We start from the raw sequence: 22,780 nt of genomic DNA on the forward strand, positions 1-22,780 counted from the left end.
GTGACAATAATCAAAATAGTATGGTGCTGGCAGAAAAACATACACACAGACCAATGAAAAAGAATTGAGAACGCAGAAATAAACACACATATATGAGGTATGATAAAAAAAAATGCCGTGAATTCCACTGCTGAGTGCCATCCAATAGAAAGGCAGGGAAATTCAATACTGGAAGCAGCGTGTTGAATCTTAGTAACAGTATGTGACAAGTTCCAACTTGTTTGGTGCAGTCAGGTGTTAGCTACAGTTGTGACAAGGTGTGTTTCAAACTGTGCTGTAAATCATGGATCACCAAGCATTAACAAGAAATTTTGTTTCAAACTGCAAAAAAGTGCTAAAGAAATACACAAAATATTAAAATTAGTTTATGGTGATGCTGCAGTGCCATGAAGATGGTTTACAAGTGGTTTGAGAGATTTTGTAATGGTTGTGAATTGACTGAAGATGAGGGGAGATTGGGACGTCCTTCAAAATCAAGAGAATGTTGAAAAAGCGAGCCAAATGATTTGATCAAAGAGGTGATTCACTATCAGGGAAATTTCTGAGGATTGGAACATCTCTTGTGGTTCCGTTCAAAGCATTTTAACAACAGATATGAACATGAGGTGAGTGAGCGTGAAATTTGTTCCATGGATTTTGACTGCTGAAAAAAAGGAACAGCGTTTGCCAATTTCATTGGAGTTCAGCGATGGTGCCACTTCAGATCCCAGCTTTTCAAGACATGTCATCACGGGAGATGAAACTTGGGTCTAGGGTTATGATTTTGTGACTAAAGTTCACAGTTCTCAATGGAATCACCCACTTCTCCTTGTGCAAAAAAAGTGCATTAATCAAGATTTAACATCCAGGAGGTGTTAATTCGTGTTTTTTTATCTTGATGGAATTGTGCGAGCTGAGTTTGTACCCAGGAACATTGTGGGAACTTGGAATACTGTAAGGGCTTACTAGAGCATTTAAGAAATGATGTGCATAGAAAACAGCCTGAGAAAAGGGATAAGTTTAACCTCCATCATGACAATGTTCCATGTCACACATCACTTTTGGCAGAGCAATTTCAAATAAAAACATTACAGTGTGTCCTCATCCACCTTATTCACCAGATCTGGCATCATGTGACTTCTGGCTCTTCCCCAAAGTCAAAATGACCATGAAAAGTAAACGTTTTGAATCGATTCAGGACATCGAAGCAGCCACAACAGCGCAACTAAAGACATGAAAAAGGACTTCCAGAACTGCTTCAGAAAGTGGCAAGAACAATGGGACAAATGTGTTGGAAGCGAGGGGAAGTATTTTGAGGGGGATTAATGGCAGTGTGTCTTTTACTGTTACAAAGTTTTTTATTTAAACATTCACCATATTTTCTGATCACACGTTGTATACAGACAGATAATTTTCAACAAAAGAGATAAAAAAACATAAAATGAAGAAAAGAAAACCTCTTCAATAAATGTTGCTGGGAAAATTGGAAAGCCACATGCATAAGAATGACGCTAGACTGCTATCTGTCACCAACTCACCATGGATCAAAGATCTAAACATAAGACCAAAAAAAAAAAATTTCATAGAAGAAAGCATAGGTACTAAACTTACGGACCTTGGGTTCAGAGAGGATTTTATTAATTTGACCTGAAAGGCAAGGGAAGTAAAAGCAAAAATAAATGAATAAGACAATCTCAAAATAAAAAGCTTCTGCACAGCAAAAGAAACCATCAACAAAACAAAGAGGCAACCAACCGAATGGGAGATGATATTTGCAAACCACACCTCCAATAAGGGCTAATATCCAAAATATATAAAGAACTTATACAACTCAACAACAACAACAACAACAAAACCCAATTGAAAAATGGGCAGAGGACCTGAACAAACATTTCTCCCAAGAAGACATACAAACGGCCAACAGATATACGAAAAAATGCTCAACTTCACTAGCTATTAAGAAAATACAAATCAAAACCACAATGAGATACCACCTCACACCTGCTAGAATGGCTATCATCAACAGGAGAAGTAATAAAAAGTATTGGAGAAGCTGTGGAGAAAAAGGAACCCTCACACACTGCTGGTGGGACTGTAAATTGGTAGAACCGCTATGGAAAACAGTATGAAGGTTCCTCAAAAAAGTAAGACTAGAAGTACCACACGATCCAGCAATCCCTCTTCTGGATAACTACCCAAAAAATCTGAAAACATTTATCCATAAAGATATATGTACCCCTATGCTCACTGCAGCATAATTCATGGTGGCCAACACATGGAAACAACTGAAGTGTCCTTCAATAGCCAACTGGATAAAGAAGATGTGGTACACATATACAATGGAATATTATTCAGCCATAAGAAAAGATGAAATACTGCCATTTGCGACATCATGAATGGATCTTGAAATTATCATACTAAATGAAATAAGCCAAACAGAAAAAGTCAAGAACCATATGATTTCACTCATGTGTGCAATATAAAACTGAAAGCAATAAATGAACAAGACAAAGAAAGACAAAAACTCAATAGACACAGACAAGAGCTTAGTGATTACCAGAAGCAAGGGGGGAGGAGGGATGGTAGAAGAAGGTAAAGGGAGTTAAATACATGGTGATGGAAGGAGAACTGACTCTGGGTGGTGAACAAACAATGCAATATACAGATGATATATTACAGAAATGTACGCCTGAAACCTATATAAGTTTACAAACCAATGTCACCCCAATAAATTTAATAAAACCCTTCATCAATACCACTATAGTTTAAAAAAATAAAACATTGTTTAAAACATACCATTAAAACTTCCTTAACTAGGAAGAAGGGAACAGATTCATAAAAACAAATTCAGTCATAATATAGAGAGTATTTTAACATGTAACAGCTCTAAGTATGTTCCTCCTACCATGTTTTCCCGAAAATAAGACCAGGTCTTATATTAATTTTTCCTCCAAAAGACACATTAGGGCTTATATTCAGGGGATGTCATCCTGAAAAATCATGCTAAGGCTTATTTTCCGGTTAGGTCTTATTTTCAGGGAAACACGGTATGTAGAAATTCCTATTACTGGGGCAGGACTACAAGAAGCATCAATCCTCGAGAGTGTGTATACCCTCCATTAGTGTACAGTTTCCCCTGAGAACTCTGAAGAAGCTCAGTGGAACAGTAGCTACCGTGTTTCTCCGAAAATAAGACCCAGCCGGACCATCAGCTCTAATGCATCTTTTGGAGCAAAAATTAATATTAATATAAGACCCGGTATTATATTATGTTATATTATATTACATTACCTTATACTATACCGGGTATTATATTATATACCTGGTCTTATTTAAATATAATTTAATTTAATATAATTTAAAATAAGACCGGGTCTTATATATTAATTTTTGCTCCAAAAAACGCATTAGATCTGATGGTCCAGCTAGGTCTTATTTTTGGGGAAACACGGTATCTGGAACAGTAAAGAAAGTGGAAAATATCATTTGGTCTCTTTATAGCTATATACCACTTTAACACATTAAATGAGCCTACGTGGGCTCTTCAAAGAAATGGGTGATACCAAAGATGGGATAGAGAAGTACAAGATGAGCCTGAAATATTTTGAACCAGAAAGTAAGAAAGTGCTCAAGGAATAATGAGAACGTATCTAAAAGACACATGCGTCTGCATAAAGGGGCTTCTCATTGGCCAAATGTGGGACATTCCAGTATCAAATAAATAAAGACAGTGAAAGGTTATAACTTACTGAAAAAAGAACATGAGTCTATATTGATATAAACAAACAAGTGATGGATTTAGAAAATCATCAATGAGTGCTCAAATTAGTGGGTGAAAATTTGATAATGAAGAGGATATTTACATGGTCACAAAGCATCTCTCCACAAATTACTTATCAACTTCAAAGGGCAAAATAGTAACTTTATAGTGGAGAAACCTCTCAGACATCATCTTAATTGAACGATCAGTGTTGAGGTAAACCAACATCTAGTGCCTCTTGATATGGGGCACTGAGAAGAATAAAAGACAACTCTGGTATTTCTACTGAAAACACATAACCTAAACCTAAACCTAAACAGGAGAAAATAATCAGACAAGGCCAAAATAATTGGCAGGCACATCTCAACAATGACATGGTCAAGAAACACAAAAAACATCTGAGTAACTGTTCCCAGATTAACAGAAGACCAAAGGCATGAAAAGGAAATAACATGTATAAAGCTGGCTTAGAACTTGGACGAGGAAAAACAGGTCATTTTTAGGCAGCTGATAAAATTTGAATATGAACTATTGATTAAATAATAGTATTGTATCAATTTTTAATTTCCTATTTTGTAATTATGCTTATGTAAGAAAATGTCTTATTCTAGGAAATAAGTATTTAGGGGTAAAGGTACACTATCTCCCAATTATTCTAAACCAGTTCAGAAAAAAATAAGATACACATGCAGAAGGAAGGAGAGAGGAAAAAAACGGGAAAGAGAGACAAAGACAGACGCAAATAATAATAAATTGGTGAACAGAAATAAAGGGTTGTATTAGTGTCCTAAGGTTGCCGTAACAATTACCACAAACTCAGTGGTAAATATTCTCACAGTTCTGGAGGCTACAAGTACAAAATGAAGCTGTATCCCCTCTGGAGGATCTAGGAAAGAACCTTTCCTTATCTCTTTCTCCCAGCAGCCCTTGGCATTCCTTGGTTTGTAGCTGTATCACTCCAATCTCTAGCCCCATCTTCATGTGGCATTCTCTCCTGTATCTCTGTGTATCCTCTCATCTTCCAGTAAGGATAACAGTCATTGGCCCACCCTAATGCACTATGACTTCATCTTAACTAATTACATCTACAAAGACCCTATTTCCAAATAAGATCACATTCTGAAGTTCCTGGGAAACATGAATTGTTTTATTTCAGAGCATGGGGGCCACACTATTCCACCCACTTATAGTTCTACTGTAAGGAACTTCATTATACAATTCTTGCAACTTTACTGCAATTTTGAAATTTTGTTAAAATAAAAGTTACCCCATAAAAGAAAGAAACCCGCAAAATAACTAAGAGGTGTGATCAAATAATACGGTGAATGTTTAAACAAAACAAAAAAATATATTTTACAATAAAAGACACATTGCTATTAATCCCCCTCAAAATACTCTCCGTCACTTCGAACACACTTATTCCACCGCTCTTGCCACTTTCTGAAGCAGTTCTAGAAGTCCTCTTTCAGGAGTCTTTAGTTGCACTGTTGTGGCTGCCTCAATGTCCTGAATCATTCTGACTTGTGGGAAGAGCCAAAAGTCGCATGGTGCCAGATCCAGTGAATGAGGTGGATGAGGACACACCATAATGATTGTATTTGACAGAAATTGCCATATACCAAAAGCGATGTGTGACCATCAAGCATTGTCATGATGGAGGGCAATTTACCGCACACTTTAAAACACACTTTCTCTCAACTGTAGCTCACACTGGACTGACAGCACTGAACAAGCTGAAACTTGTCACACACTGTTACTAAAGTTCAACGCACCTGCCTTTCCTTTGGATGGCACTCGGCAGCAGCATTCATCGAACTTTGTGATCAAAACGGAAAGACGCCATGTCCCACACCGCTTCTGGCATGGCAATTTCTGTCAAATCAAAACATTACAGTGTGTCCTCATCCACCTTATTAACCGGATCTAACACCATGCAATTTCTGGCTCTACCCCAAAGTCAAAATAATTCAGGACATCGAGGCAGGCACAGCAGCACAACTAAAGACACTCCCAAAAGAAGACTTGCATAACTGCTTCAGAAAGTAGCAAGAATGACGGGATAACAGTGTTCGAAACGAGGGAGAGTATTTTGAGGGGGATTACCGGCAATGTGTCTTTTACTGTTAAATTTTTTTTTTATTTAAACATTCACCGTATTTTTAGACCACGCCTCATAAATAAGCCCAACTTGACCCCAGGAAGAAGAAAAGCAGAGAAATAATCAATTGTTATTACATTACTCCTCACTATTGTCAGCAGTTAATGTTCTGTAAACTCCCTACAAACAATGAACTAGCAAATACTGAACCAGTGTTCCTAAGGAAAATACAGTTGGTTCTAGTCAATATATAATCTAATTTTATGTGTGCTTCTGTTTAAAGACACCTTATTTAATATATACATAGGGTGCAAAAAATTAATACACATTTTAAGAAAGGAAAAAACTGTATTAAAATTGTAATACTCAATATATACCGATAACAAAAGATGAATACAAGTCATGTGTATACATTTTTTGGCACCCCTGGTTTCCTTAACATTGGAACTCATGGCCAACAGCATTCTAACTCATGCCTGAACGAAGCTTATCTAACACAGGTGCTATTTCCTTAAAGCACATCACAGCTGTCCCACACTTAGGGACACTAGATAGTACTTCAGCACTGTGCTTGGGGCGATTTTAAACAGTGTAATCACCAACATAAAGCACAAAAATGTGAAAAACATGGCTCTAAATAGACCAAGAAAAGGACACTTGTTTACAGTAATAAGAGCAGGAATAAGCAAGCAGACAGTCACCTTGTTCAACCTCAGCTGGAAATATGCACGCCGGGCAACTCGATTTTTTTTCCTGCTCTACAATTCATGCAAAGGACTGTAAAAGCACCACGAGTATTCATTTGGAAATTAGAAATAAATTTGAGCAAGTAGGAAAATGTGTAAATACAGAATCTGTGAATAATGATTGACTATACTTTGAATGAAGCAAAATTTAGAATGAAGCAATCGAAGTAGTTGCAACACAAAAAAAATTAAACTCAGAGTCGGTTCTCCTTCCATCACCATATATTTGATCCCCCTTACCCTCATCACACAATGGGATTTATAGATGATGTAATACAGAATTGTACACCTGAAATCTATGTAATTTTACTAACAATTGTCACCCCAATAAATTTCAAAAATAAATTTAAAAAATAAATTAAAAATAAATAAATTAAACTCTGCTTCATTGCTTTACTATCCACATTAGCACCTTACTGACCATTTTTCTTTCTTATTGCTGCTCTGCTCAATTTTTTCTTTTCTTTAGGTATACCATGCTTACGTATTTTGTTCATTCATTTTTAAACTTTACTCTCTATAAAACTAAATGCATGCCACTATACTGCTTTGGGCCACTCCCCTTGGAAAGAAGTAAAAATTTCTCAATATTGTTTTGTGTATAATTTAATACATTTGGAGGACAAATCAGATGTCTCACTGAATGCAAAAGAAAAGTTTTGGGGGATATCTGAAGAAATCCTAATGACTCAAATCATATGCTTGAAGAATGTGAACACTTTACCATCCAAGAATGTATCTATTATACATTAAGGAGAGATGATGACTGAGTGGCCCTCAAGTCTAAGGAACAGAGATTTTAACTAAGTCAGTTAGTTAGCAAGCACTGTGAGGCTCAGAGCCTCTGCTATCAAGTATCTACCCACTTGTATTTTCACTGCCCTTTCCTTCTCTCCGGCAATAAACTTTTCTCAAGCCTGTCACTCACTGCTTTGGTTATATTTGGGTTGCCTTTTGCTTCTCTGTCTTTCATTCATGCTCAGATTCTTTAGGAATTAGATTCTCTAATTTAATATAAATGACAGAATTCTAATGTTTTCATCTTCAGTCAGTCAGTAAACATATATTGAGTGTTCGCTACATGAAGACACTCTGCCAGGCCACAGGGATACAAGATGAGTAATAAAGATCCTGCCCTCTAGAAGCTTAGGCAATGGTGACAGAGACCCACAAATCTGACGACATGGGAGCCTGAGCCAAAGTTCACACACCTGCTAGCCTTGCCTTCAACCTCACTTTTCAGTCTTCCCCTGTGTTCCCCCAGCTCATCTGCTCCACTCCATACTTGCCACTGCCGCCACAGCCTGTATATATTTCCATCACCACACCTGCGCTCATGACACTCTGCCAGATATCACCTCTCCACTCCCTTTGGTCTCTCCAACTCTGCCACAGACAAATGCTCATCTCTTTCATGAAATATTCCTCAATGCCTTCACTTAATCCCCTCCTTCCGTAAAGCGATCCTGTTTCCTTCCCATTCTATTCCTTCTACCACGTAAGAGCTCCTGAATAAGAGATCTCCCACTAAAATAAGACCTTACACAAGAATAAGAACAGGGGGAGTCATATGATTAATTTATCTCATCCCCTAAGTGCATAATACTCCCCACATACTAGGTACTCATTAAATGACTGTTTAATGAATATGTAAGTTACCTGAATATTACCACACCTGTCACAAAATTTTAAATTAGTTCAGATGCTGATGACATCTAAAGTCAATTAGTAAGCATAAGCATACAGGGAAATTCTGCATACCTCATTTCCATTTTATCCATTTATTGTGATAAACAATACCTCCATCACAGCTCTTTACACTCCTAGAAATCATGTATATTTCTCCCTCCATAGTGTTTACTCAGGCGCTTATGGTGATAGCTTCACTGCAGACCCAGCCTTCTCACCCCTCTACCTTTCTTTTTCTAGTGACAAAACACACCCCCACCCCCAGTTTTAGGCACCCAAACTAGCCAAGTTCAGTCACAGGACATCAGTTTGGCCACAGCGACTGGTCCAGAGATGACGTAGGATCCAACCTGCATTAGTCAGAGACCTTCTCCAGTTTTCTAACTGGAGCTACTAGAAAAGATTCTCTTTTTCCCAACTTCATCAAGAATGTGACCCCAAAGCAGCCAGCAGCCTTGTCCCATACCATACCATATGGAGAAACTTGAGAAAGTGAGAAGAGGCATGAGTTACAAGGTTACAAGGCAGGTGCCTGAGTAATCCAGGTGCCCAGCTGCTGTGCACTGCTTGTCTACCCATCAATCCTTGCCTACCCATCAATCTTCTGTGTCTGTCCAGGTTAAGTTAGGCTTCAATCACCTGCTACTGAAAGAGCTAAACTACAGCATTCAGCAAATGTTTGTCCCAAACTGAAGTGATTCACTGAGCACTCTAAAGGTATACAGCAAAAGATGGTTTCCATCTCTGATGACCTTGGGTTCTAAAGATATATGCATTAGAGTAGAGAAAGAAGTAGGCCAAGATTGGGCTAATGGGATCCAAAAGAGATATGAACGAGGGAATGTTTCTTGGAGAAAGCTGGCTTTGATCCGCACAAAGAAATGTACATTGGCAACAGCTACCCGTAGGTCCTGGATTTTTCAGAATAGTCCTACTTCCAGATATCTTGATTTATTATCCTCCAAGAGCATGAACACATCAAGAAATTTCACAAGCAGCACAAAATCCTTTCAGACCACATCTTCAGGTTGTGTTGTCAGGCTGACCTGGTCTAAGTCACAGCTATTGTACTGGTAGGCCACATTAACACTGGCCAAGTTATTTACCTTATCAAGACCCAGTTTCTGTATCTGTAAAATGGGGATAATAAATATATGTACCTAAAGATCACTGTCAAGATTAAATCGATACTAATAACAATACTATGTAATAATAGTATCATAAACCACAATTATGGAAGGCAAAAGAAAAGTTGATTAATATGCAGGAGAATGTGAATGTAAATGGGAATGTACTTTAGACATATTTTATAAAGATGCTTACATTTTCATATTCTGTGTAATTCATAAAAATGTTGTTTTAATCTAATGACCTATTTTAATTATCTCAAATCTGAAAAGAAAAACAAGCTTAATGATTACAACTCTATGTCTTCTCAGAGAGTTTAGGGAATAGAAGGGAATTAAATGAAAGACTAAGTGAAAAAGGAGAGTTTATTTCAAAGGCACTATTCCATGAGCTGCAGCCCATGACTAGTGTACTTGCCTTCTTATCTTTCGCCCAGGTTGGTCAGGTAATTCTTGGTCTCCAATACCAATTTAAAAAGTCCCACCTTCCTGATATGGGGATCGTAGAAGTAAATAAATAGGAAATAAAGGGTAGAACAAATTGAGATGAAAGAGTATATAAGTAAATTGAATTTTCAGAAGATATAATGAAATTTTGAAAACTACCTATAAAGTTCATGACAACTTTGCCCATATCTTGTTTTCTGCCAGGCTGCCTTTTTAACTTGCTTCAATCTAACCCGATGGACCCCTCAGAATTCAGCTAAAGGATTACCTTTTTCATGAACACCTCTGTACTATTATAGCCCTCAGTGATGCTCCTTGAACTATTCTTTTAGAAATTAGTCACATACTACCTTCCAATGTTACTTCCACTGTTACGATACAGAATGTTATTTTCATGTATATGTCTTCTATCCCTCAAAATCCAGGACTTCTTTATAACTTATTTTCTACATGTGACATGTTCTAAAAGTACCAGCTTCTAGAACTTGCTGGTTTATCTATTAACTGCTAAATAAATAATTTCAATATATGCTAAATAGGTTTAGAGGCAACCTAAATCACTGCTCCATTTAAGGAGGTCTGTGTCTATACTATCTCAATTATCTTTTCCATTCATTGAAGAGTTTCAGGAAAGAACCAGTAACCAGAATATAAATGTTCAGTCAAAAAGGTCTTGAATCATGAATCAATATAAATTCATTTCTCTGTCATCAGAAAAAAAAAGGTTGCTATATTTTGTACAACCATCATATATTTTCAAATTGAAGATGACTACAGTCTAAGTAGTAAATGCCTGAAATATGAAATTATACTTCAACTTACAGTCAAATAATTACCTGATTTTGGTATTATTCAAACACCTAAACTGTTCAAACAACCTAGACTAATTTCCTACAGCTATTCTAAAAAGCTGTGATGCTAGAATCCTAACATTTTGCTACTGCCTCTTGTTTTCATTCTTCTCAACAACAGGAACTTCTAAATGTAATAGAAGGATGTGTTTTGTTTTCAACATTTAAAAAGAAAAGCAGAACTATTTTCCATGAGCCCTGTGTACATATCAGAATACCATTAGTCTAAAAATTTTTTTCTGAAATGGAAAATTCCTGTGCTAGAAAACAATTTTGTATGCTAGACTGGCTATAAGCACCCTCCCTCACCTCTATCTGATATCATTCTAAATCCAAGGATTTAAAACACAAAAATAATGACAACTGCTAACATTTGCGTAGGGAATCATTAAAATAAAACCAATCCAAAGAAGACCCCAACAGGCTCTGCGGCTGGTGAGTCCACAGAGTCCACAGAGCTCACTGCTTCCTTGCTGATCCTGGAGTTTGAGGGTAAGTCTTTCTCTAGGAGCCAAGCTTCTGCTCTCTTTCCATTTTGAAGCTCTCCAGGCTATATTCCGGATGTAATGTAAGCCTTCATCCTTTTCTGGTTTAGGCCTTGTTTTGTCCACCCAGTACTCATGTGGCACTGAGGCTTAACTCTTTTGAAATCAGGCTGTTCCACCAGAACTATGCTGGCCTTCATTCTGATTCCTTTTGGAATCAGCTGTTCTGCTGGAACTGTGCCATTCAGCCTTCGGTCCAATTTTTTAAAATCGAACTTTTCCTAATGGAACTTTGCTGGTATTTGGCCCTCAGGCTGTTCAGGCTTTTGTTCTAAAGAAAAACAACCTCTGAAAAATGGGATCCCAGTTGTCTAAGTACTTTAAAGATACCCCCACAGTTCAGAGACCCCAGCCGATTTTACATTTAGAAACTGTGGTCCCTCTTCATGCATTTATAACCAAATGGACCAAACTGACTAAAAGTAATTTAGATATCAATGGCCATTATGGGAAACTTTTGAATTCCCCAAACTTACTTTTCTAAAAACCAAATGGGACAACCATCGCTCTGAAACTGCCAAAACTGAATGGAACATCTATTTTGATTAGTATTTTGAGGCTTCCAAATGTTAACAAGCATCTGAAATTGCCTCTTTGCAAAATAAAATATTAAAATTAACTGAAGTAAACAATTAAAGAAAGACAAAATGGTTCCTAAAGCTTCATGCTTCTTACCCCCAGTTTGTTGGTCTCAGGCTCCCCCGTCTAAAACCTTCACCTCCTCTCCCCTGGCTCCTTTGCCTCCTCCAATGCTGTCTTCCTCCTCCCCTGAACCTATCAGAACTTGTCCCTTTAAAATTAAGCCTTCCGAGGATGGAAAGGCTAATAAAACCCATATATCTTACATTCTCTGGACTAAAGCTGAACTGTTAGCCATAGTCAAATATTTTCCCAAAGTAGCTGAGGATCACCACAGATTTGCTGAGAAATTTAAGATAGTCATTCAAACATATCAACCTGGTTTCTCTAACTTGTATCAGCTAGTTCATATGTTTGTCGGTGAAGGCCAGGCTCAGCATTGAATGAACACTGCTGACTGGGAAAAACCTAAAAGGTCTCTAAGATTACAACCAGGAGTACAACCCACTGACTTATGATGATCTGGCTCAGGCAATTGCTAAGAGACTTCATCAGGTAATTCCTAGGGCCTTCCCAAAGCCTGTTGACTGGAACAAAATTCAGACTTGCTCACAAAAGTCTGATGAACCTGCTCACGAATATTATAATCAACTTCAAATTGTTCTCAAAGTCTCGTCTTCCTTCAGATGTTGATTCTATTCAGGTAGCTTTTAACTCAATGTTTATTAACGGCCCAGACCAAAACCATTTTCTGGCAGTTACAAGTACCAAGAGAGAATGGGAGACCATGTCCACTCTAGACTTAGGCAATTTGACAAATCAGCTTGCTCACACCCTAGATGAGTCACCTGAAAGAAAAATCACTAAGTCTGTTAATTTTCAACTCTGGGGGGAAAAAGCTCTGGTTTGGGCAAATGAAGGTCCCTACATGAAACCAAAAACCTCCTCATCTCTGCTATTATTGCAAAGACCCAGGACATTAGAAAAGAGACTGCCACAAACTTAAGTATTTCAGGTACCTTCAGCCTTCCAACCAGCTCTTCCAATGTCCTCCTACTTCCCAATGATGGGGCTCCAAGGAACTACAGGGGCTGTTCCCAATCCAGCCTCCTAAATGGCTGAGAGAAACTACTCTCCAGGTTGGGAATGAATCTCTCTGCCCTTATTGATACTGAAGCCACAATCTTGGTGCTCAACACAACTATTATAAAGCAGCCCCTGCCTTGGAGTACTAACACAGTTCAAATGGTGGGGATATCTAATAAACCTCAACAGGTTACTGTCTGAACCTATCCCTTTTGGTTTGGGCTTTTTGAGAGATACTCAGCATCTTCTCTTTAGTTCCTCTGCCCCTATTCATTTATTAGAAAAGCATCATGTGCTTTTCTGCCCACTCTCCCCTCTTTTATCCCCCCTCCCCCCAGCGCCACTCTGGCTGCATCGAGCTTGCGCCGGGTTCCTGCTCGGCCAGCGCCGCCATCGTCGTCTTCCAGCCACCATCACAACCTCATCAGCCGTGATGAGATGTTTTCTAACATCTATAAGATCTGGGAGATGGAGGGCGGGTTGTGCCTGGAGCTGGAGGGGAAGATGGTCAGTAGGACACAGGGTAACACTGATGACTCGCTCATTGGTGGAAATGCCTCCACTGAAGGCCCTGAGGGCAGAAGTACCTAAAGCACAGTAGTCACTGGTGTTGATACTGTCATGAACCATCATTTGCAGGAAACCAGCTTCACAAAAGAAGCCTACAAGAAGTGCATCAGGGATTACATGATATCAATCAAAGGGAAACCTGAAGAACAGAGCCCAGAAAGAATAAAACTATTTATGACAGGAGATGCAGAACAAATCAAGCACATCCTTGCTAACTTCAAAAACTACCAGTTCTTTACTGGTGAAAACATGAATCCAGATGGCATGGTTGCTCTGCTGGACTACTGTGAGGATTGTTGTGACCCCATATAATTTTTCTTAAGGATGGTTTAGAAATGGAAAAATGTTAACGCAGTTGGTGGTTGGGATCCATCCCCTGTCATCATCATAACTGGCTGCTGCTTTTCATCCACACACCAGGACAGATGGACTGATGTTATCTTGAACTCTTCATTTATCTTGACCTTCATTTATTTGGAGCAGTGGCATTGTTTTTTAAGAAAAACATAGCATGCAGGTCATCTAAAAATAAAATGCATTTAAACTCATTTGAGAGAATGCCTCTTAGTTTAATACATATTTAAACCCATCCTGTGTAGAGTTCCTGGAGAAGCTACAGCCTGGTAGACCACTACTATAAAGCGTGAGACTGTCTTCAGATAACTTCTACAGAGAAAACTACTTCTGGGGCTGGAATATAAAATACAGGATCAAAAGTCTTAATTCGGAGTTGAAGTGAAGGGAAAGACCATGCTCACAGCCAACATCTGAAGTGGATTCCTTAGACATTTCATCACCTACAAACGGAAGTAGCTAACTCTGGAAGAGATTACCAAAAGAATAAAAAGAGACTAATACAATTGGAAGAAAGAAAAAAGAAAAAAAGAGAAGTATCATGCTGAAATTTCTTTCTCCCAAAAGAGGGAAATAATTCTAGAATTTGACAGTAGCTATCAAAATAGCCCATCAGAATAACTAAATCACCCTTCAACGTCTTTTGTTTGCTGCATTTCCAACACTATAACTGAACTTGGGAGCACTGATCATTTGTCCCTATTGGATCAGATACTATCTTTTTTATGGGCAATATCTTCAACTAATATTGGCAGAATCCACAGTGCACCTCCTATCAAGATTCAAAGAGAGCCCTCAAAACTCCTCCCCAAAACTAATCAATATCCCATTAGTAAAGAAGCCCTTCAAGGTATAAAGCCCTTAATAGAAGGTTACAAGACTCAAGGCCTCATTATCCCTTCCACTAGTCCCTGTAATACTCCTATTTTACCTGTGAGAAAACCCAAGTGTGGAGGGTGTAAATTTGTCTTAAGATCTCCAAGCAAAAACAACATTATTATCGCTGACACTGTTGTTCCTAACTCTCATGCTATTAACATCCATCCCAGCTGAAAGTAAGTTCTTTTACTGAAACTGATTTATGCAGTGCATGCTTTAGCATTCCAGTTTAGGAAGCTAACCAATACTTTTTTGCCTTTGATTGGGAAGGAAAACAATTCACCTGGACAGTAATGCCTTAGGCTTTTACTGAGAGCCCTTCTTATTTCTCACAAATCCTAACGGTTGATATGGATGATACAAAGATTCCTAAGGGTTCTACCCTGTTACAATATGTGAAAGACTCACTTCTTTGCTCTTCCTCCCAAGTCTCCTCACGGCAGACAGCATCTATTACTTGCTAAAGCTTTTGGCGCTTAAAGGACACAAAGTCGCCAAGGAAAAATTGCAGTTTGCCCAACACAAATTCAATATTTAGGGCATCTGATATCAGAACAAGAGCTGTACCTAGATCCAAAGAGGCTTTATGGTGTCCTAAGTTTCCCCAAACCCAAAACTAAGCATCAACTGCAAGGTTTTCTCATGCTAGTTGGTTATTGCCGAATTGGATCCCAAATCTTTTTCTCCTTTATGGCCAAAACTCTGCACATTTTACTAAAGAACAATAACCACAACTCAATTTTATGGGTAGAACACAGCAGCATAGCCTTTAAGCCTTAAATAAGAGTTTAATGAACCTACCTGCCCTTGAGCACCCCAATTATCACATATCCTTTTTCCTTTTTGAAAAGGAAGGAAATGCCTTTGGGGTACTCACCCAAAAACATGGAGACCATCATTAACCAATGGTCTATCATTCCCAACAACTGAACCCTGTGGCCTCCTTGTCTTAGAGCCATTACTGCCACTGCTCTTTTGCTTAAGAAAAAGCAAAGAACCCTTTAACCATCTTTCTACCTCGTACAGTAGAAGCCCTTATGAAGTCTCATCACACTCAACATTTTTCAGTGAGCTGCCTCACCTCCTATGATATTCTTTTGTTAACTGCTCCTCACATAACCTTTCATGTTGTTATAAACTTAACCCTGTGTGGGGACAGAGCCAGGAGTGCATTTTCCAGGCTCTCGGCCTCACATAGAAAGGTGCTGGCTCAGGTAGTAAATGGCCATCAACTGTGATAGGATGGCCATCAGCTGTGGCTAGTTGGCCATCAGCTATAGCCAGTGAGCCTTTGGCCACTAATATAACTGCCGTAGCTACGCTAATGGGGCCTAGCAAGAAGATGGTGGCTGAGCCTGCAAGCGGCGCAATGAGGGTTGAGAATTGTGTGGCTCCTGTTTCGTTTCTCCAACCCAGCCGCCAGCAAGAATATAGTGGTATGACTCCCCTACCTATGGCTCTGTGGGTGTTCCTTTTTGGCCTCACCATATCCTGCGTTCTTGTATGGGGAGCGGGAGCAGAGACCCCGCAGGCCGCCCCACACGACAAATGGCACAGCGAGCAGGGTATGGTGCCGGCCAAAGCTCTCCGAAGGACGGTGGAGCAGTTGGTGCGTGTGAACACTCAGTCTCAGGAAGACCAGGAGGAGCAGCTGCCGGAGAGCTGGACCCCCGTGGAGGGGTGGGAAGACGTGGACGGTTCTCCAACCAGCATAGGCCAGAGAAAGCGAAGGTTGTTGTGGCCCTGTGGGCTGGGAAGTGCTTGCTGAGGCCCTCACCCTCAGGTTGGGGAGGACTTGGAGCCCTCGCCCTGCGGAGAGTACACACATTGTGAGGCCAACACACAGCCCTGGCGAATGACTGTGGACTATGGGGAATGGGCTCCATCCCTAATTTAATGGACAGCTTGACTGTTTGCTTGGGAACGTACCACCATGTAGTGGAACTGGCAGATGCTTGCTTTTGTGTCTCGACCAGCCGCCATGGAGAATATGTGAGAAAGACTGACTGTGCTCAGAAAGTCTGGCTGTGCCCAGAAAGACTGGCTGTGCCCAGAGAGAGAGTGGCAGTCCCCTGAGAAACCCTGGCTATGTCCAGGACGTATGTAAGCACCTTAACTGTGAGTCGCTGTTATTCCAGCACAGTACCCTGAGAGGCCCAGAGAGAATGGCAGTGCCGTGAGAGCCCTGGCTGAGTCCAGGAAGTCTGGCTGTGCCCAGAAGGACTGGTGGTGCCCTGAGAAACCCTGGCTGTGTCCGGGGAGACTGGTGGTACCCTAAGAAGCCCAGTAAGTCTGGCTGTGCCTAGAAGCACTGGTGGTGCCCTGAGAAACCCTGGCTGTGTCCAGAGAGGTTGGTTGTGTCCAGGATATTGCATTCACCTCAAGGCTCCTCGCACAGGGCCCCTCGCACTTGTCACGTAGATTGTGAGGCGAGAACCTGTAGGGGTGGAGTGTGGGGACAGAGCCAGGAGTGCAGTTTCCAGGCTCTCGCCCTCACATGGAAAGGTGCTGGCTCAGGTAGTAAATGGCCATCAACTGTGATTGGATGGCCATCAGCTGTGGCTAGCTGGCCATCAGCTGTAGCCAGTGAGCCATTGGCCACTAATATAACTGCCGTGGCTACGGTAGCAGAAAATGGGGCCTAGCAAGAAGATGGTGGATGAGCCTGCAAGCGGTGCAATGAGGGTTGAGAATTGTGTGGCTCCTGTTTTGTTTCTCCAACCCAGCCGCCAGCGAGAATATAGTGGTATGACTCCCCTACCTATGGCTCCGTGGGTGTTCCTTTTCGGCCTCACCATATCCTGCGTTCTTATGTGGGGAGCGGGAGCAGAGATCCCGCAGGCTGCCCCGCACGACACCCTGCTATTCTGCTCCCCTCCATTACTGACGAAGCCCGTCACAATTGCTTATTAACATCCAGACCTTTCCTGATTATCTGCAGGAAATGCCTTTGAGTAACACCGAATTCTCATGGTTCACCAGTGGTTCTTTCTTCAAAGGTGACAATAGCAAATACTCCTGGATATGTAATATCAACACCCTGTGATGTAACTAAAGTAGTACCTTTGCCTTTGACTACTACAGCCCAGAAAGTCGAATAATACATGCTCACATGGGCCTGCACCCTAACCAAGGGCAAAACTTCCAACATATACTGACAATAGACATGTTTTCAGAATAGCTCATTTTGGAATGTTATGGAAGCAACATGGCTTCTCTACTTCCAGTGGAAATAAAATCATTGAAGATGTTCGATGAATGAAATATCTCAATATCCATTACCTTACATGTGCTTAGACAAGGCTTAAAAACACCCTAAGCTTTTACTTCTGGCTGACTATCAGAATACATGCAATGAGGAAGTGCTCGTGAAAGCAGACTTGTACAGAAATGGCAGTGTGAGGAGTGTTTCTTGAAATATGTCCTGAAAGTTGCAACCAACTGAACAGCTATAATTCAAAAGAGGATTCTCTGCACAATACACAAGTATGTCTGAGAGACCTGGACATCAAATCACCTAAAGGTGGGCAAATCAGAGGAGTAGGAGAGGAGGGAAGGGAAAAGTGCAGAGACGCAGATCACGGGGCTGCAATACACAGAACGAAGCTCACTGCAGTCGAGGAAGAGGGAAGAATTCAGGCTGCAGGCACACCCCCTGGGGCCCACAATCCTGCCTCTGTGATTCAGCATATAAAACAGCTGAACCCAGCACTCGCGACAGAGACCTCAGGTCAGAACTGTGGTTTAAGCCCTCAATGCCAGGTAGAAAACAAAAACATGGAGCCTGGCCAACTTGCTCCCACCCTCGCAGTGTTAGAAGCAGACTCCAGAAGAAATGATTAAAGAACAGCGTCAGATTAAAGAACAGAATATAGACAGCCCTGAGAACAGCAGCCATGCAGGAACAGATTCAGAATCACAATGCAACTAATTCTGGCAAAAGAGAAGGAACTGTAGGGCCAAGGCAACTGTGGGCTGATAGTTGCCACTGCACAGAGCCACAATCGCACCAGCTACCTCTCACAGTCCACCCCACTCCCACCTTTCTGGGGGGGGTTCCCTGAGGGGGCAATCATAGTCACTGAGACACATAGGCTCTGCACCAGGCTGCAGGAACAGCACCGGGATTTCAGAAATGCAGAACTCTATCACCCTCCACATCCTCCCATAGTGACAGTGCCCTGAGACCCAGGCAACCTGCTCACAAAGAAGCCTACCTTCCAGGGCACGCCCCCACCCCCCCAACCCCATCACTTGAGAAGCTGGAACAGTGCAAGAAAAAATATAACACTAACAGCGTGAAGTAAAATAAAAGGCTGCAGCAGGAGAGGAAAAAAAATATCCTAGCAACACGTACTGGAAAGCAGAAAAAAAAAAAGACCTCTTCATATTAACCTGCTGCAAAACCCACTCTTGTAGATGCCCAGGAAAAGAAAGAATACTTCATTAATTGCCATGAATAATCAAGGTAATGTAGCAGCTCTCAAAATGAAAACTCTCCAGAAATGAACTTAAAGACATGGAAATATGTGACTTAAAAGACAGAGAATTCAAGAGGTGGCTGGTTAGCTCAGCTAATTAGGAATGTGGTGCTGGTAACACCAAGGTTGACGGTTCAATCCCTGCATGTGAGCTGTGCCCTCCTTTAAAATAAATAAATAAGTAAATAATAAAACAAAGACATGGGAATTTAGGCTAGGAGTGAATGTTTAAATAAAAACAACGATAAATTTTTTTTTAAAAAAAAAGACTGCATTTCTGAAAAGACTCAATGAGATGCAAGAACACAGAGATTAAGAACACAGGCAGTTTAATGAACTCAAAAACACAAAGAACAAAATGAACATTTTACCAAAGAGATTGAAATTTTAAAAAAAGAACTAAACAAAAATTCTATAGATGAAAAACTCAATAAAAGAAATGAAAATGAAATAGCCAGCTTAGGTAGTAGAGCTGACCAGATGGAGAAAAGAATTAGTAATATCAAACATAGAAATCTCAAAATGACACAGATGGAAGAAGACAGAGACTTAAGAGTTAAAAGAAATGAAAGAATTGTACATGAACTTTCAGACTCCATCAGAAAGAGCAACATAAGAATAATGCGCATACCAGAAGACGAAAAGGAGAAGGGAACAGAGTATATTCAAACAAATAGTCGACGAGAACCTCCCAAACTTGTGGAAAGAACTAGATCCTCGAATCCAAGAAGCAAATAGAACACCTAATTACCTCAATCCCAACAGGCCTTCTCTAAGGCGCAATACATTGAAGCTGTCAAGACTTAATGACAAAGAAAGAATTCTCAAGGCAGCCAAAAAAGAAGACAGTAACCTACATTAGATTATAATCCGATTTTTCAGCAGAAACTCTACAAGACACGAGGGAGTGGAATCAAACATTCAAACTATTGAAAGAGAAATTATGAGCCAAGAATAATATATCCAGCAAAGATATCTGTTCGATATTAAGGAGGAATAAAGACTTTTCCAGACATGCAGAAATTGAGGAATTTTCTAACACACGACCTGCACTACAAGAAATGCTGAAGGAGGCTATTCAACCTGAAACAAAATATCAAAAGAATACAAAACCATGAGCCCTATTACCAACAGACAGACAAAAGCAGGAAATGGCAACCCCTACATACACAAAATAAGGAACTACACACTTAAACATAACATAAAGAGTAAAGAAAAAAACTTTTTTAAAAAATGAAAAAGAAAAAGACAACTTGCTACTGCAACTCACAGGATAAGCAGAGATAACTTGTAAAAACAAAAACATAAAAGGGGAGCAAGCAAAGGCCTGAACCTGCAAAGGGTAATGGAGACAAGAAGCATGCTCAAGAAAAAGAAACACTGAATATATGAAACTTTCTTCTAAATAAAATTAATGGTAACAACTCAAAAAAATCCAGAACTGTGACATACAACATAAAAAAAAAAAAGAAACAGTGAAAAAATCGTAGAATACCACCACACTGAAATAACAAACAGCACAAAAAAGGCAAAGAAATAATGGAGACGCTGAGTCACCAGAAAATAAAAGATAGAGCTATAGGAAATCCTCATATATCAATAATCACCCTAAAAAATTGAACTGAACTCACGAATAAAAAGGCACAGGGAGCAGATAGGATCAAAAAACAAAATTCAATCATATGCTGCCTCCAAGAGTCACAACTCAGCTACAAAGACAAATATAGACCCAAAGTGAAAGAGTGGAAATTGATACTCCAAGCAAATAGTATTCAGAGAAAAGCAGGAGTAGCTACACTTACATAAGATAAAACAGACCTCAGGATAAAAAGGTAACAAGAGACAAAGATGGAAATTTCATAATGATAAGGAGGACATTACTACAAGAAGACATAACACTTATCAATATATATGCCCCCAATCAGGGAGCACTGAAATATACAAAGCAACTACTAACAGAACTAAAAGGAAAAATTGACCATAACATAATTATAGTAGGGGACCTAAATACATCATTGTCAGCTATGGACAGATTATTCAAACAGAAAAGATATAGGAAATCTCAGCCCTAAACAACGGTAATGACGAGCAGGTAAGAGAAGGAGGAGGAGCACACTAGAGAGGAGCTAACTGATTATATATTTAGCAATATCTAAATGAATTTATTTAGCAATCTTTACTCAATCTAGTTAGCAGTATACAAAAGTAAAAGTCAAAGGCAATTAAGGCGCTCAAAGAACATAATCACATGAATGTGTAATAACAAAAAGTAAAATGTACTTAAGATGAAATTATACACACATTAATAACAATGTTATGCCAAAGAAGCTCACCAAACCATGGGAAATAACTCTGGAAAAGGTCGGGAACCAGCCAAACCTCACAGGACTTCCGGCCTCCAGCGCGGGAAGCCGCGGCCAGGAGCTCACAAGGTCCGTGGTTAGAAAACTGGAGCATCTCCCAATGTCGTTTTCAAGTTCCCAAGAATGTCAGAATGATGATGAACCAAAGAATCTCTCTCCCCTGTTGTAAAAATCTCTTCTTACTCACCTGAAGTTGGTTTTATATATATCTTTCTCAAAAATATACCTTAGAGGGCCGGCCCGGTGGCTCAGGTGGTTGGAGCTCCGTGCTCCTAACGCCAAAGGCTGCCAGTTCGATTTCCCACATGGGCCAGTGGGCTCTCAACCACAAGATTGCCAGTTCGATTCCTCGACTACCGCAAGGGATAGTGGGCAGCACCCCCTGCAACTAAGATTGAACATGGCACCTTGAGCTGAGCTGCCGCTGAGCTCCCAGATGGCTCAGTCGGTTGGAGCTCGTCCTCTCAACCACAAGGTTGCTGGTTCAAGTCCCACAAGGGATGGTGGGCTGTGCCCCTGCAACTAACAATGGCAACTGGACCTGGAGCTGAGCTGCGCCCTCCACAACTAAGAAATACACACTGTTCCCCAATAAAGTCCTGTTTCCCTTCCCCCAATAAAATCTTTAAAAAAAAAAAAAGATTTTTTATATATATATATATATATATATATATATATATATACACACACACACACACACACACACACACACACACACAAACACACACACACACACCTTAGAGCCAGGCTCTTTGTTCCTAACTCCTTCTCCAGGAATAGCCAATTCCGGAAGGGTCCAGCAGTCAATGATAACAAAAGAAAATATATTACGTATCCAGGTGAAGGGCTAGTTCTTCTGGACAAACAACATCTACTGTTCTTGCTTGGGACCGTCAATCAGCCCAAGGTCTTCCAAAGCCTGGCAACGTGCCTGTCACGTCATCTTGATATAACTTAGCTACTTTTTCACTTCATCTGCTGATGTGGGTGAAACAGACAGAACAAAGAGGGAATTCTCTCAACTCCTAATTAAGAATTCTTTTAACCCTAAGCTAACCATCACCTCACAGCTAACCATCACCTCACAACACAGACAGAACAAACATCATCTCATATCTCCCCTGCTCAGGAGAATGAGACCAAAGGGGGAATTTACTCAACCCCTGATTACAACACAGAAATCACCTCACATCAAATCACCTCACATTAGATAAAAGCTAATAGAC

At 40.1% G+C, this 22,780-nt stretch overlaps 1 protein-coding gene and 1 pseudogene across 3 annotated transcripts in view; one reads left to right on the plus strand and one right to left on the minus strand.

Annotated features, from left to right (window-relative positions):
• Positions 1-22,780, minus strand: part of SPIDR (scaffold protein involved in DNA repair) — a 565,282-nt gene that overhangs the window by 534,672 nt on the left and 7,830 nt on the right. The gene's annotated exons all lie outside the window — the stretch shown is intronic.
• LOC109437511 (translationally-controlled tumor protein) lies at positions 13,346-13,827 on the plus strand (annotated as a pseudogene).

This window comes from Rhinolophus sinicus, linkage group LG14, assembly GCF_036562045.2.
Source record: "Rhinolophus sinicus isolate RSC01 linkage group LG14, ASM3656204v1, whole genome shotgun sequence".
NCBI lineage: Eukaryota > Metazoa > Chordata > Mammalia > Chiroptera > Rhinolophidae > Rhinolophus > Rhinolophus sinicus.